The sequence below is a fragment of the Amblyomma mixtum genome, chromosome 3 (genome assembly GCF_055824585.1).
Source record: "Amblyomma mixtum isolate Tamu chromosome 3, ASM5582458v1, whole genome shotgun sequence".
Taxonomy (NCBI): Eukaryota; Metazoa; Arthropoda; class Arachnida; order Ixodida; family Ixodidae; genus Amblyomma; species Amblyomma mixtum.
Genome location: NC_143014.1, coordinates 131,456,256 through 131,472,233, shown reverse-complemented (window position 1 = coordinate 131,472,233; position 15,978 = coordinate 131,456,256). Strand labels below are relative to the sequence as shown.

At 50.4% G+C, this 15,978-nt stretch overlaps 5 non-coding genes across 5 annotated transcripts; all 5 read right to left on the bottom strand.

Moving 5' to 3' along the window:
* Positions 1-3,081: 3,081 nt before the first annotated feature.
* On the bottom strand, positions 3,082-3,153 carry TRNAQ-CUG (transfer RNA glutamine (anticodon CUG)). Its single transcript has one exon. It is a non-coding gene; the product is annotated as a tRNA-Gln (tRNA).
* A 5-nt stretch (positions 3,154-3,158) lies between these two features.
* TRNAE-UUC (transfer RNA glutamic acid (anticodon UUC)) lies at positions 3,159-3,230 on the bottom strand. The gene has a single exon. It is a non-coding gene; the product is annotated as a tRNA-Glu (tRNA).
* Positions 3,231-6,892: 3,662 nt separating this feature from the next.
* TRNAE-UUC (transfer RNA glutamic acid (anticodon UUC)) lies at positions 6,893-6,964 on the bottom strand. The gene has a single exon. It is a non-coding gene; the product is annotated as a tRNA-Glu (tRNA).
* Positions 6,965-7,054: 90 nt separating this feature from the next.
* TRNAQ-UUG (transfer RNA glutamine (anticodon UUG)) lies at positions 7,055-7,126 on the bottom strand. The gene has a single exon. It is a non-coding gene; the product is annotated as a tRNA-Gln (tRNA).
* Positions 7,127-7,131: 5 nt separating this feature from the next.
* Positions 7,132-7,203, bottom strand: TRNAE-UUC (transfer RNA glutamic acid (anticodon UUC)). The gene has a single exon. It is a non-coding gene; the product is annotated as a tRNA-Glu (tRNA).
* Between the last annotated feature and the right edge of the window lie 8,775 nt (positions 7,204-15,978).

Below are 15,978 nucleotides of genomic sequence, written 5' to 3'. Positions count from 1 at the left end.
AACACACAGCATAGCGAGAGGAGCAAGCAGTTTTTGGGCCACTCGTAGCGCTATTCCACGCCACCTTCCTGGGCTTATTGGCTTGAGCTTCTGCGCTCTGTCGAAGCCGCACGTGGTGCGTGTCAGTTATCTGGGTCATGTCTACAGAAGCGAGGCAAATAGTGCTATCAACCAAACGCGGGCTTCTAATCGTTCAGAACGTGCCCTCGCGTTTGTAGCGGCCCAAGCGACTGACGGCAGCAGTTTTTAGTCGAATAGTGCAATAACTGCAGTGTCACCTGGGCAGCTCAGGCTCCCCATAGTGCTCGACGAATGCCCTTGCAATTACCGCGCTATCAGAGCTAACTTCATTTTGATAAGCTATCTGTTTGATTTACTTCTTTGTAGCGTATCGTTTTTCATCGCCCAGTGCCCCGTCTATTTGGGCTTTCCCCCAGCCATAACCTTTCTGCGCATGCGCGAATCATTGCTGCTTTGTATTTTCCCACATCAAGCAGTTCCAATTCGCTTTTAACTTTGCTTACTTCACTGGTGTACTCGCCGGGTTCCACTCTTTCCATTCTTTATAGCCATTCAAGCTGCCGTTTGAGCTCTTTTTCGTTTAACGTTTCGTTGTAGCGACCGATAGTGCCCCTTTCAACCGCCATCATTTTTACTTGGATTTTTAGTTCCTCCCATGCGACCGCGTACTGCGCAGGCTCCCTTGTCAACACATCGTCAATCTTTCCTCTTACACTATTAACAAAAGTGTCATCTTCGAGCAGTTTAGCATTAAGCTTCCACAATTGCCAATTAAATTTTGACTACTTTCTTTTCGTCCCTAGCGTAAAGGACACTATACAGTGGTCACTAAAGGATACAGGTGTAACGGAATAGTAGTTACAAAGAGGTATCAGATCCAGTGACAGATACGCTTGGTCTAGTCTGGCTGACTTTTCCCCTGAAAATGTGTGTATTGTCGTTTTCCCACGTTCGACAAAACCATGCCAACATCTTCAAGGCTATGCTCATTGATTAGCATGTTCAAAAGTTCAGCGCTTTTATATCTAACGTGGGGGTTGTTTCCACGATCTTCCACACAACAGACAGTTAAAATCACACAAAAGAATAACAGCACTGTTGCATTTTATGTAGGGTTCAAGGTTTTCGAAAAAAAATAATTCGGTCTTGTATATCATTTGGTGCACACACACATATCAGTCGCCATTGCGAACTGGCAAAGAGAAAATTTAAAGCATTCAGTCGCCCATTTTCACTGACAGAGATTCCTCAAAAATGCCAGCGCATTTACGTGTTAAGACGGCACAACCCCCAAATGTACCTACATCATGGCAAATAGGAACATTATAATGCGCCGTAAACGCTGCAGCCATACGATCCGTCTGCTCCTCGCTCTCAACTTTCGTTTCTTGCACAGCCACGATGTCAAGCTCATTGTCTAGGCAGATGCGGCTGAGCTGGTATTGTCGCCGCCTTGCTGAAATACCTCGAACATTAATGGTGGCAAACCTTAGTGTTTTCTTCATTTTAGCTATCATGTAAGAGCAGGAACAGACAGATCGGGCAGTGGAGAGAGACGTGTGGCGCGTAGCAGCAGTCAGAAATGCTCTTTGTAATAAGGGAGTAATTACTCATTGGCATCCAGCCGAGCGCAGCCATACGGCTACAAAGGAAAGCTATACAGCTTTCTCAGAAACTTCGTAGTTAAAGAAAAATTCGTCCTGGTCCGGGGTTCGAACCCGGGACCACCGCTACACCGGAGCAGTCGCTCTACCAATTGAGCTAACCGGGACGGCAAGCTTATGGTAGGGCGAGAGCGAATTGATCAATAACTCGAAGTGGGAACAGTGTTGGTCAAATGTTTAGGGGAATCCCCCAAGGCGGAGTAGATTTTGTAATAAGGGAGTAATTACTCATTGGCATCCACCCGAGCGCAGCCATACGGCTACAAAGGAAAGCTATACAGCTTTTTACAGCTATACAGAAATGCTCTTTGCGTGGAGCATACAGTAATACATGCCCAACACTGTCTCCTCTCTCGTACCTTGGTAGCGTCGCGCGAGCACACCGGTGCTTGTCCATCCATTGCTTGGCGTTGTGCTCCTAGGAGCCCTCTGAGGCCCCAGACCCGGCGTCTACGGGGGCGGTTGTGCCGCCGGTCTTCTGTCCGGCGGGATGTTATGCTTCGGGCGTAGTGACGCCCGGCGTCCCCCTACCGTTTTAGGTGGTGGTTCATCGTTGCTGGGAGAAAGGAGCTCGCCGTCGTTTAACATTTCCTTGCTCGATCTTTTACCAGTTGCTCCGCTTGCCTCGACGCCGTCCATATCGACCATGCCCTCCTCAACGTCGGGTTTTTCTTCCGGCTCACCTGCGCTTTTGGCTTCTTGGTCACTGAAACCTTCTTTGAAGTGCTCGACACCCTCCTGCTTTTTCTCCGTATTGGCGCTCTCAGGAGGCAGTTCAGGTGCAGCCTTCGGCACGCTGTCGTTGCCACCTGAAGCTTCTTCGGCGTCAGCCTCGTCCTTGAGCAGTTCCGAAACATCCGCTTTTCCTCTCAGTCCAGCGACGTAGTACGTCCTGACACACTCGGACCCGTCATGCCCGTAGCGCCGGCAAAGCGCACAACGCGGTACATGACATTCTCGCCGGTAATGGCCTGTGTTACGGCACCGAAGGCAAAGCGGAGCCCTCCCCGTGACAACAACAAGTGCCTGCTTTCCACAAATGCGTACTTGATGGGGCAAATCGTCGACCGACAGGCCCGTTTTGAGCCTAAGAGTCACCAGTCGCGTCGACGACCCTTTGACCTGGACGCCTTGAACTCGCCACCGTTCCCTTGCAACTTCAGTGACCTTTCCATGTGATGAAGAGGCTTGGCGTATGTCTTCATCTGGCACGTTATGCAGCATCCAGTGTAACTTCAGATTAATGTCTGATGACATTAATATGAAGCTGATGTCTGATGACGTTAATTTGTGTCACTAGACCACGCCGGAACACAGCGGCTCGGGTCAAGAGAGCGTTCTAAGCACTATGCGTCTTTAAAAGAAAAAAAAAGGAAGGAGCCGAAAACAGAAGTGTAGGTCTCACCGAGATTTGAACTCGGATCGCTGGATTCAGAGTCCAGAGTGGTAACCATTACACCATAAGACCACATTTTCCGACGCCGGGAATCGAACCCGGGCTTCCTGGGTGAAAGCCAGGTATCCTAGCCACTAGACCACGCCGGAACTTTTTTTTTCTTTATTGCATGGAAGAACTTCCGTAAAAAGGGGGAAAACTTCAAACTGGTTCGCGTCTCAAGTGACCGGTCTGCTTAATACGAGCCCGCCATAGCCCTAACTCAACACTGCATCCCCATCAAAACATCAAAATTCAGGGAGGCACACACATGCATCTAGGCACGACAGCCAGCTTAGAGGTTCTTCGCGTGCAGCATATACACTCCTCACCAAAGCACACTGTTCACGAAACACAGATTTGGACGATCTTGGTGGCTCGGCATGTCTGTCCATCATACGGCTTTTCCAAAGACTGAATAGTCCCATCAACACAAACAGATCATAAGGCGCAACAGAGTTTTTGCCAACAGGCAGAAATCTAATAGTGTATGGTGTAATTTCAATGTCCTTCTTAAGAGTTCGTTGTAGTATGTCCCAAAAGAACATGGCATCACGGCACAGGATGAAGCAGTGATCAGTTGTCTCAGGCACGTTACACAGACGGCAATTCACATTCCAGGGTACAAACATCTCCTTGTCATTAAGAAATGTCTTGACAGGCAGCGTCGCTGTGTGTAGATTGAAAAAGAACGTTTTAGCGGCTGCCTGAATGCACATCCGCCTTACACGCTTTAGAACACTGTTGTCCAAAGACCCCAGATAAGGCTGCCGATACAATGGTGTAGGGAACAAGGACTCAGTGAGAGCCTGGGTCATCTGTTTTCTCGAGAGGCTATAGAGTTAATCTAAAGAGAAGCGCACAGTGAGGAAATTGAAAGTGTCAGCAACATCCTTAAGGAATCCCCATAAAGTCCCCTCACGAGCCTGCACAGTCGGTGCGAATAAGTAAGGCAAATGAAAACTAAGCCGCCTAATGAGCACAGCTACCAGAAACGGGTGGTTTGCCGATTGAAAAAGAAAAGAACGGGAAACAAGTTGATACACGAACAGGTGAACAAGGCTCACTCCACCACCCTCTAAGGGAAGGAACAAGTTGCCACGCCTCATGGGCTCCCATTGAGAGCGCCACACGAATGTTGCAAATATTCTGTGTATTGCTTGCACCTTCCTCCTCGCACAATGCAGGACTTGAAGGACATACGCGAGCTTTGCAAACAAAAATATGTTACAGACCTGTGCCCTCGCAAACACTGAGAGTTCCCTACCCATCCAAGACTGTGTTTACCGCCGCAGGGTTACAATTTGTGAATCCCAGTAGGCTGTACTGTTGCGAACTTGGTGCAGCGGAACTCCTAGGTACTCAAGAGGGCTACAGTCCCAGTATATACCACCGAACTGGCTTGGCCTAGTTCTCCAATTACCCAACCAAAAGCCTTTGGATTTCTCTAAATTAAGAGCCGCGCCAGATACATCGCAGAACTGTTAAGTCACGTGTAAAGCCTCAAGTACACTCTTTTTGTCAGAACAAAAGAGGGCGACATCATCAGCGTAGGCTAAAACTTTAACTTCACATTGAGCCAGAGAGAAACCGCGGATAGCTGCGCTGTTAACTATACTGAGACAGAGGGGTTCCAGATATAGGGCAAACAACAATGGAGACAGTGGACATCCTTGACGAACAGATGCTTCTAGTGGTATTGGTTTCGTTAGCTCCTGATTAACAATTACCCTTGTATAGGAGTTCTTATAGCACAGCCTTATGTCTTTGAGCAAGACGTCACCAATATTTGCATACTCCAAGACCGCGAACAAGAAATCGTGCCGAACTTTATCAAACGCCTTCTCCAAGTCAATTTCAATCAGAACTACCTGGCCTGTCTCATCTGATACTGTCTCTAATACTGAACGTGCAATATGGATATGTGTTTGAATACTGCGGCCTCTAATACCACAGACCTGATGCGAACCTATCAAGTCCATAATGACGAGCTGCAGACGACTGCCAATTGAGAACCTTGGCAAAAATTTTGTAATCAACATTGCAGAGGGAAATTGGACGATATCCCTCAACAGTTTTCAACCGATTAGTATCTTTGCTTTTGGGAGTTAATATTGTGTGCCCAGAATAGAAAGTGGGAGGCAGGACACCCACATCATAAGATGCTTGGAAAACTTCCATCAAAACAGGCACTAGGCAAGGCGAAAATGTTTTATAGAATTCGCTAGTAATGCCATCTGGCCCAGGAGATTTCTGGCTCCGCAGGGCAGAAATGGCTGATTGAATTTCATCCGAAGTGATAGGTCCCTTCACTATAGCACACTTCTCGTCGTCAAGTCGAGGGAAGTTTCCGAGTAAGGAACTGTAATCGAAACCCTGATTTGTATCTTCGCAACTGCCAAACAACTTCCGATAATAGTCGAAGAAAGCAGCAAGAATACCAGGCACATCGCTGTATGTGCAATCACCATACTGAATTTCCAATATTTCCTTCGCAAGAGCATTCTCGCTTTCATCACTCAGGGCCCGACGAGAAGGTTGCTCGTTAAGAAACCTTCGGGACCTAGATCTTATCAAGGCCCCCTTATATCTTTCTGCCGCAAATTGTTGAAGCTCTGCTTTTACGTTATTAATCTCTTCGAGATAGGCATCTGGGCTAACCCTCTCTAGCTCATGTAGCTCCATTAGGGTACGCCCAAGCTCAGGAAGGTGGTGTCTCTTCAGGAAAGCGATTTTTGCTGAGGCCTCAATTGCCAAGTTTTTGATCTCCTGTTTAAACAAGCCCCACTTTTGAAAAACGGACAGATCACGGCGTGACCATAAGTCTTTCAAACAAGTAGGTACAGCACGCTGAAAGATTTCGTCTGAGAGCAGACAGTTATTCATCTTCCACAACTCCCATCGAGGGTGAAGTACTATCGGGGACAAAAGTGGTGTCCACGCGTCGGGAGCCGGAGCAACGGAAAACTGTGGTATTTTGGTGAGTTAATGCACGAAACATTGAAATAAGCCAAGCGACACACCTGCTGATAATAAAGGTCACGCACTGGCTGTCGCGATCTCAGATGCCGCCTGTAGACGGCGTTGCAACGCAGTTTTCTGTTGCTCCAGTTCCCGCTGCGTGGAGCATACCACTTTTGTCCCCGATAGTACATGCCGAGTGTACCTCCCTATCTGAAGAGACACCATACAGTGGCCACTGAAGAAGATGGGCCGCACCCAGTAGCCAAACACACTTGCTAACGCGTCTACAGAAACGTAAATTCTGTCAAGGCGAGCATTAGAGGAAAACTGAAAATGAGTGAAATGTATACTGTCGCCTTTTGCCTGTCCCACATCCACAAGATTATATTCAGAAACCAAATCGGTAAGTAATGCAGCACTAGGGTCACATCTCTTACATACCACTGATCGGTCCTCATCCCTACAAATGCAATTAAAATCTCCCAACAATATAATTTTGTGGTACGTGCACAAATGTTCAACTAATGACAGAAAGAAAAGCCTTCTATCGCGCTGCTTTATGGGGTCGTAAACACAAATAATCCGCCACTGTACACCTGAAATTGTGAGATAACAGCATATAAGTCGCCCCTCCACGCCGGAACAAAGCGGCTCGGGTCAAGAGAGCGTTCTAAGCACTATGCGTCTTTAAAAGAAAAAAAAAAAAAGGAAGGAGCCAAAAACAGAAGTGTAGGTCTCACCGAGATTTGGACTCGGATCACTGGATTCAGAGTCCAGAGTGGTAACCATTACACCATGAGACGACATTTTCCGACGCCGGGAATCGAATCCGGGCCTCCTGGGTGAAAGCCAGATATCCTAGCCACTAGACCACGCAGGAACACAGCGACTCGGGTCAAGAGAGCGTTCTAAGCACTATGCGTCTTTAAAAGCAAAAAAAAAAGAAGGAAGGAGACAGAAACAAAAGTACAGGTCTCACCGAGATTTGAACTCGGATCGCTGGATTCAAAGTCCAGAGTGCTAACCATTACACCATGAGACCACATTTTCCGACGCCGGGAATCGAACCCGGGCCTCCTGGGTGAAAGCCAGGTATCCTAGCCACTAGACCACGCCGGAACACGGGGTAGCTGGTGCCAGCGGGGCACAAACAGCTCTCAAGGTATCATACGTGGCCAAAAAAAAAAAGAAAGAGCGAGCACTGGTATCACCGAGATTTGAACTTGGTAGTAAACGTAAAGCGCAGCGAACACAGGGAGTAAGAAAGACGACGGACAAGCGCTGCTCGGATCACTGCATTAGAAGTCCTCAGTGCTAACACACATGAGGCCACACTCTCCAACGCCATGAATCTAACCCGGGCCTTCTTGGAGAAAGCCAGGTATTTCGGCCACTACACCTTTTTTTATTGCCAGGCTACTAAATACAACAGAATAAGTAAGATACACGGGAAGGAATACAAACAACACAAAAGCAGCCAAAACCCCTTCAAGGCATACATTGCGAAATCAAAATACCTCGAGTTCCGTCAAAGGTTCGAGCCTTGACAGCTGCTCAGGAGCATATTGTTACGGGAATGGGTTTATTTGCAAGATGAGCGGGAAAATGGGTGAAAGCAGGAAACGGCCAGCGTCAGGCTAACCACAGCCCGAGTCCTCGCGCTTCAGCATCGTTCTCTTCTACCCTGCGCGCAGCGCCGCGCCACGCAGCGTAATCGGCGTAACAATACGCTTAGGATTTCAGCACTTCAATAAACTTTTGCATATTATCGCAGAAATGCATGCGCGCACGCTGCGCTTGCGAATCACAGCGGTACCCGGTCGTTCGGGAGCGCCATATACAAGGAAGGCTGACGTGCACAACGAAATCAAAGGTATACCATCTTGGTTACCATGAGGCAAGAGTTTGATTCCATATGAGTTCAAGGGATTCTTACACCGTGTTTTCCAGGGGTAATTCTGTTTTAAAAGTCTTTTGCAGCACATTCCTAAAATTCACTTCTCTAAAATGTGAAGAAATGCATGGTCTATTGCTTCCGGCTGTTTACAGATAAGAAAGTGGTATCCCCAGTGTTGAAAAAAAAATTAATGTCTTTACAGGTAAAATACTGGTGTTTAGCTTGAAAATAAAATTTCTGTTACATGGTGACACCTGCATTTTTTAACCATTTTTAACACATTGCTGCCTGGACCTCCAGAGTATAAAGCTCTGTACATGGGCTCCGGAAACGCAATGTAACACGCATCTCTCTACAGCGTCTGCCGCTTAACACTGCTTAAATAATTTTTGAAAATATGATGGCCAAAAACCTGACACCAAATACAACCTCTTTGAGGAAACGAAAATGCCTCCAGCCATATGCTGGGTTCCAAACACAAAATCTGGCAATGCACGTCCGAGCCTGACGTCACACACGGTGCGTGTCAGCACGAGAAAAGTCACGCACTGTTCAACACGCGGATCAAAGGCATCACCAGCACCGCCGGCGTTAAATGCGTCAACTGTCTCATTGTTTTCTTTTGGAGAAGCAAGTGCTACAAGCCATGGTTCTGCAGAGGTGCTGGTGAAACTTCAGTTTCTTAACTATATACCTTCAGAATCTTCGAGTCGATATGGCTGTGCTTAACTCTTATCCCTTCATATCCCTTCGCAATGTGCAAGTCTGCTTCTGCGCACGGACTTTTTTCCTTTGCTCCGCTTATTGCACGGCCACGTCGCAGGTCCATTCCGTACCGGTGGTTTGAGCAAGTTCTGTTATTTAGGACCTTTAAGTAGAGGTAACGTCTAAATAACAGAGAATAGCAAGGTATGTTCTGCCTAATATATATCTCTGTCCTTTAATTTTTTTGTTTTTCTTCTAGCTTTCAAGACTGAATGTGCAATTTCAAGCGTTTGTTAAACCCAGTGCTGCATAAATAACAGTCCGGCTTTCCCAAGCGCACACAGAGGCACCATTTGGCACAGGGCAAAGGCAGAGGCAACCAGTTAAATACGGCAGTAACAAACCAAAAGTATCAGAAGAAGTCAAGTTTATTCGTATGCACTAAAGTGCTAGAACATTAGCTTAAAAAATATCTCTGTGGACTACTTATGGAAGCGATTGTTTAAACACTCCCAAGGCTTGCGGTCGGATTCGTTTAAGCCCTTTCGGAAGCAGTGCGCTTTATCGAATTGATTAAAAGTTCCTGCAACCACGGATAAATTTCTTAATTTAGCCACTCATATTACCAGCTTTTATTCATCTTGGCGATTTCAGTGATGCTTCGATGCATCGGCGATACAGTATCGAGTATCTGTATCAAAAAGCAATTTCGGTTCTGTATCTTGAATTGGTATCGGAAATACAATTTTTGAGGGCAGCGGGTATCAATATCGAAGAAACTTTTTAAAGTACCGGGCCCAACCAAGGCCAGCGACACTGTAGGCATAGCAAATCGGGCGGTTGTCCTGCCTGAGCCACAGATTTATACGAGTGCTTACCAGTGCGAGGCAAAGAATACTGAACTGGTGGCATTGCAGGCGCTTGTGACCACAGGGGGTGGTTTGGCGAGTGGCAGGACTTCAGCAACCTGTTCCTGGATGGCACGCTGAAGAGAGGGTGACAGCGATGGCGTTGGGGCAGGTGGGCAGGAAAACCAAGGATAACTGGTGGGTGACCTCCTCCCGAACAAATTGCTGCATGTGCTGAGGAAGGGTTGGCTGATTGTGAGCAGTACAGCCTGTAGATTGTGGGTTTCTAAGTGGACACAGGCCACCACCCACCGCGGGTTCGAGCTTCGCGCGAGCCAAGGGCCCCGATCAGCCGTCACCACACACACACTGGGACACCGATGCGGTGCACTCAACCTCCGCTGGGAGGAGAGCGATTCACCGCAAAGAAATAGGCCTCCAATCTCACAAAGGAGACGTTTATTCACATCGTCCTCCAGCTGATACACACACACTCAATCGTCACCCCGTCCCGGGGGCGCGCGAGGAGCAAGGCTCCGCTGCGCGCACGAAGCGACTCGAGTAATGCGCACCGCTAGCACGCCGCTGCAGGAGAATGTCCCCGCGGCAGTGCTGTGATCTCTCTCTCGTGTCGACCGTTGGGCCGGTTGCGAGAGAGAGTGGGCATTCAACGCAAGGTACGCCTGTCCGAGGTCGCTGGACCCCGCTGGACAGGCTCGAGCCGCTGCAGGTCAGAGGACACGTGCGGGCGAGCTCGAGTAAGCACTGGTCCGAACGGCAAAGGCCGGCAGGGACAAAACAGTAACGTACGCACCTTACGCTGTCTCGGAGGGAACCCTCTCTCTCTGGGCCCCGCTCGGACGGTCGCGGGAGGCGCGGCCGCCAAAACGGGTCCCGGATTCCCGCCAAAAGGCGCCAATGGCAAAGGCCCTTGGGGAGCCGGGGCGGAGCTGTGGCTAAATGACAGTGATTAGTCACCCAGCCGCCTCTCCACCGCCTGAGGCGGGGGCAAGGGAAAGAGGAGAAACAACGCGGGCGGCCGGCACAGCCGCGCAAAGGCGACGGCGCAAAGCCAGGATTCCCACATCCCCCTCTCCTTAAATGCCCTCCTACCCATCGGCAAAGCACGCGGCCAAAAATAAAGAAATCAATACACAAAAAAAACTACACTTCAGTTCCAAAATAAAGAAATGAATACACAAAAAAAAAACTAGCTACACTTCAGTTCCAGCCAGAACAATGTAAAAAAAACAAAGGAAAAACAAGGCAAACAACACTTGCATACGCTTCAGTAAATCAAAACAGCTTGCAGATTATATACACGGTACACAAGAAGATGTGAATACAACTGTACAGCTATGTTACAGGTGGATGTCAGCCTCAAAGTTCGATGGCGCGGCCCAATGGGCCGGTCGGCGACTCACCGCTCGCAGGCTTCAAGTTGAACGGGTTGGGAGGGCCGACGACTGATGGCGGTCTTTCCGTTGATGTAGGGTGCGTTGATGACGACGGGGCCGCGGCAGAGCACTGAACTCGCGCCCTTGGACACGACATCACGTTCGGGCACAAGAAAGTTAGTGCACCCCTTTCACGCCGGCTGAAACGGGCGAGGACGTTCGGCGGCGTCCAGATGTGTAACCTTGTCCACAGCGAGGGGTCCTTCTCATCCTCGCGCTCACGCAGAAGGACACAACGGCACAACTCACAGGCGTCGCCTTGGGTCATGGCTACGCGCGCACACAGCCACAGCCACAAACACGCATACACCGGCACGTGCGCGGACGCTGGTCGGCGACAACGACCCCCCCATCAGAAGCGTCCAGAGGCGCCGCGGCGAGGGTCAAAGGGTGCACTTTCCGCCCCCCATCGTCCCAAACGCCCCGCCAACTTCCCCTCCATACGGGCCGCACAAAACTCGCACCGCGACACACGGCTCCTTAACGAGCCAACCACCCATCGCGGGTTCGGAAATGAGAAAAGGCGCGCTGTACAAACGACACCTAATCCAATCTATTCCTTCTAGAAGATAAGAGCAAGCACGAGCGGGCTAAGTTTGCCTATGTACATCTCGGTACGTAAGAACGAAAACAGACGTGCAAGCAGGAAACGAAAGTGGCTAGAAACTGACTAAAACCAAACAAATAAATAAACTGATAAACACACAAGGCTGGAACTGAGCATGCTGCAAAAACAACAAAAAAAAAATAACACACCGTGCTTCGCCTAGGTAGGGCCTGACGAGAAAGCTCGCCAGCTAGCTGAGGCTGCGTGCCTTCGGTTGCGGAAAAGTCCGCCGTCCGGCATTAATCACACCGGTGACCGTCGCCTCAGATTGTACCGGTGCTCCGTACGCTTGCGTTCCGCAGCACCAGTTGTGCCTTTGCGCTTGCCTTTGATACCAATGGATACCGGCGCAAGCTCGTCAGACCGTGACGCGTAGGCCTACAGGTCTATGAACCCCTGCTTGCTCCTGGGGAAAGGCCCCATCAAATCGCAGGTGGCCATCTGCCACGGACGCACACTGTCAATCGGTTTCATCATTCCAGGCGGCTTGCCGCCCCGTGACTTCACCGCTTGACAGACATGGCAGGAACGGCAATAGCGGAAAATGTCACGCTTCATGCCGGGCCACGTCACCGAATGGCTCAGTTTTGCAAAAAACTTTGGAGCCACTCAAATGACCGGCCAGTGGTTCGTCATGAGAGAATCTCAACAGTGCGCCTCTCAGACTTTTGGGGATAACCACCTAGAACGGGTCGATGGACTCTTCATCGGTGGCTATGTATTTCAGCACGAGCCCGTCATGGTCCAGCAAATATGAATCCCCGGGGTTCGCCGCGACACACGCTGGCTTCTGCCCCCCTGCGCCCGCTACAATACAAGTAGCGTCACGGCGCTCCGTCTCCCTGAGACCGTCGCTCACCTCGCGACAAAAGGGGTCATTTTGCTGGGCTTTCAGTAGCTCTTACGGCTGAAAACGATTCCAGTCATCCCAGAGGGGAGCATGGTCTCGTCCCCACTCAGGTTTGCAGCCAAAATTTCCGTTCGCGTCGGCACCTCCGAGGCGCTCACGAAGAGCTTTGCCTCTCGTCCGCTTTGCGAAGCGCTGCTCGCCTGGTTAGCGGAATGGGTTAACCCGTTTGCGGGTTCCCCCTCCTTGCCGCCCGGCGGCTCGTCCGCTGTTTCGCCCCCTCCGCCTACAGGCGTCAAGGCGCCGCTGGCGAGTGGGGCACGGGATAGCGCGTCAGCTACCACGTTTGTGCTCCCCTTTCGATACTGCACCGAAAAGTCGTAATGCTGTATCAGGAGAGCCCAGCGCGCCAGCCGACCCGCAGGCTCGCGGAGCCGCATCAGCCAACTGAGCGCACTGCACCCCTGCCTCAGTGGAGGCTTGGGCGGGCTGCACGAACGAGGGAGGCAAGGCTCCTAGTTCGATGAGCGGCGTGGTTTCCACAGGGAACCGGGCCAGCGCCTCGCCGTTCCCAGAGCAGAATTGACTGCTCGCGGGGCACGGCTGCTGCTGTTCGAAACTGCTGGTTGCGGCAGCGTGACACGAACTGCTTTCGTACTGGACGGAAAGCTTGCACAGCTGAGGCATGTGACCAGCGGATGCACCGCAGGGTGCTCCGGGTACAGCTCCAATGGGAGCCGCGTGGTCGACATTTTGGGTTGTGTCGCCGTAAACCCCAATGGGGGCCGCGGCCAACCACGGTGTCTAGCTATTCGTAGGAACAGCAGCCAGCGGATAAAACGACGCTACAACTCCGTAGGGAGCCGACATGTAGCTGTCGAGTGCCCCGCTGGGGGTGTTAGACATGGTGCGCAAGCGTGATCGTCAAGGCGACCTGCTCGGCTAATGTGCCATCGAAGGCGTAAGCGCCAATGACTTAGCACGTTGGGCGCCAGTTGTGGGTTTCTAAGTGGACACAGGCCACCACCCACCGCGGGTTCGAGCTTCGCGCGAGCCAAGGGCCCCGATCAGCCGTCACCACACACACACTGGGACACCGATGCGGTGCACTCAACCTCCGCTGGGAGGAGAGCGATTCACCGCAAAGAAATAGGCCTCCAATCTCACAAAGGAGACGTTTATTCACATCGTCCTCCAGCTGATACACACACACTCAATCGTCACCCCGTCCCGGGGGCGCGCGAGGAGCAAGGCTCCGCTGCGCGCACGAAGCGACTCGAGTAATGCGCACCGCTAGCACGCCGCTGCAGGAGAATGTCCCCGCGGCAGTGCTGTGATCTCTCTCTCGTGTCGACCGTTGGGCCGGTTGCGAGAGAGAGTGGGCATTCAACGCAAGGTACGCCTGTCCGAGGTCGCTGGACCCCGCTGGACAGGCTCGAGCCGCTGCAGGTCAGAGGACACGTGCGGGCGAGCTCGAGTAAGCACTGGTCCGAACGGCAAAGGCCGGCAGGGACAAAACAGTAACGTACGCACCTTACGCTGTCTCGGAGGGAACCCTCTCTCTCTGGGCCCCGCTCGGACGGTCGCGGGAGGCGCGGCCGCCAAAACGGGTCCCGGATTCCCGCCAAAAGGCGCCAATGGCAAAGGCCCTTGGGGAGCCGGGGCGGAGCTGTGGCTAAATGACAGTGATTAGTCACCCAGCCGCCTCTCCACCGCCTGAGGCGGGGGCAAGGGAAAGAGGAGAAACAACGCGGGCGGCCGGCACAGCCGCGCAAAGGCGACGGCGCAAAGCCAGGATTCCCACAAGATAAGCTCGAAACAGCGTCATCCGGGCAACTGGTACGGCGATTTTCGGAGCTCGTCATAGCTCTGACACAAACAGGTGACGTCACAAACGGTTTGGGAAAATTTTCAGACTAACATTTGAAACGCGTCAATCTCCATCCCCTTGAGAATGCGCTTGACTTTGTTAGCCTCACTCAAAGATGGATTGAGGCACTTACATAAGTCGACGACGTGTTCGATGTAACTTGCGAAGTTCTCGCCGTTCTGCTATTCCCGACTGCGCAAACGTTCTTCGACGCGAAGTTTCCGAACAGCGAGGCGACCGAAGACCTCGGTTAGGCTAGCTTTAAGGGCAGCCCAAGCAGAAAAAGCGGCTTCGTAGTTTTGCAACCACAAGTTGGCGACCTCGGTTAACTAAACGATGACGTTGGAGTGATTAACGCCATCAACTCATATGTTATCGGCTCTCGCACGTTCGTAGGAGGCTAGCCAGTCTTCTACGTTGATGTCCGTTTCGATTCACGCGTGTCGCACCAGGACTCTAGGTGGCTTTGACCAGGACGGCACGCTTCCTCAGCGGAACGCCGCCTTTCCGTGCCGCTATGCGTTCCCTCTTGCCGCTTCTCTGTAAGCCCTTTTCCAACGAATAGTAAGTGAAAGCAGCCTTACTTTAGATACGTGGCCTACAAGTCTCCGTCTGCTCTCTATATGCAATTTACATATTTGCATTACTCGTTAACATGTTACTCTTTCGAATATTTATTTATTTATTTATTTATTTAATCCGCAATGTAGAGAATTGCGAATTGTACTGTGTAATACATAACGATAATCCGAAAATGCAGAACAAGAGCAGAGAGCAATGTATGAACGAAGCCGAGAAGTTAATCCGAATAAGCAGGAAATTCAACATTAAACAACGCAAACGGAAACAGCAGCACCAAACAATGAAGGATTAGAAATCGTCGCCAATCAAAAAGGGAAGGTGGTTCCGGTCGTATGGACGTTCGCGGAGTAAATCTATCCGAGAAGGTTTGCTTTTTTGTGTGTCTGGAGTAATACGACCTTTATGACTTTGATCTACGCCTGACTAGACGTACAAAGGTAGAACGAGAAACTCGTGCCGAATGAATTCATACTGAAACATTTTGGGAAAGAGAAAGGTGTGCAATTTTACGTCATGATGCCAGGTATGTTAGGACCAAGCTAGATTTTCTAGCACTTAATTACCGAACGGTGATAGTTAGGAGAAAAGTTTTCTGAGCTCAAGATACACTTCAACCATTCATTAGAACTCTTCTTTCTAAGTCGAGCGACCTCACGCGAACTGATGTACGAGGGGGTACCCAAAAGAAACCGGAATAATTTTTTGAATCGGCACAGCTTCTGTTTTACCGCGTTTTGCCGCTAGGAGTGTATAGAACGAACATTTCAGAGTCAGTAAGCCGAGTGCCGTCGCTGAAGGAGGTCAGGCTAGTTTAGGCAGAGTTTTAGAGTGACGACTGTTTTGTGTGAGCGTCGTTTTTGTAATGGCTGATTTTCATGAACAGCGTCCGCCGGTGAAATTCTGATTTTTTCTCGACAAAAATTTGAATGGAAACTCTTGAAATATTCAGAAAGACGTTCAAGGACGATGCTATGGGGACAACTCAAGTGTTCCTGAATTAAATCCTGAATCAAAGCAACAGTCATACCAATGCAAAACTTCAAATTCACCTCGCCTCAAGAAAGCTCGCCAGGTGAAATCA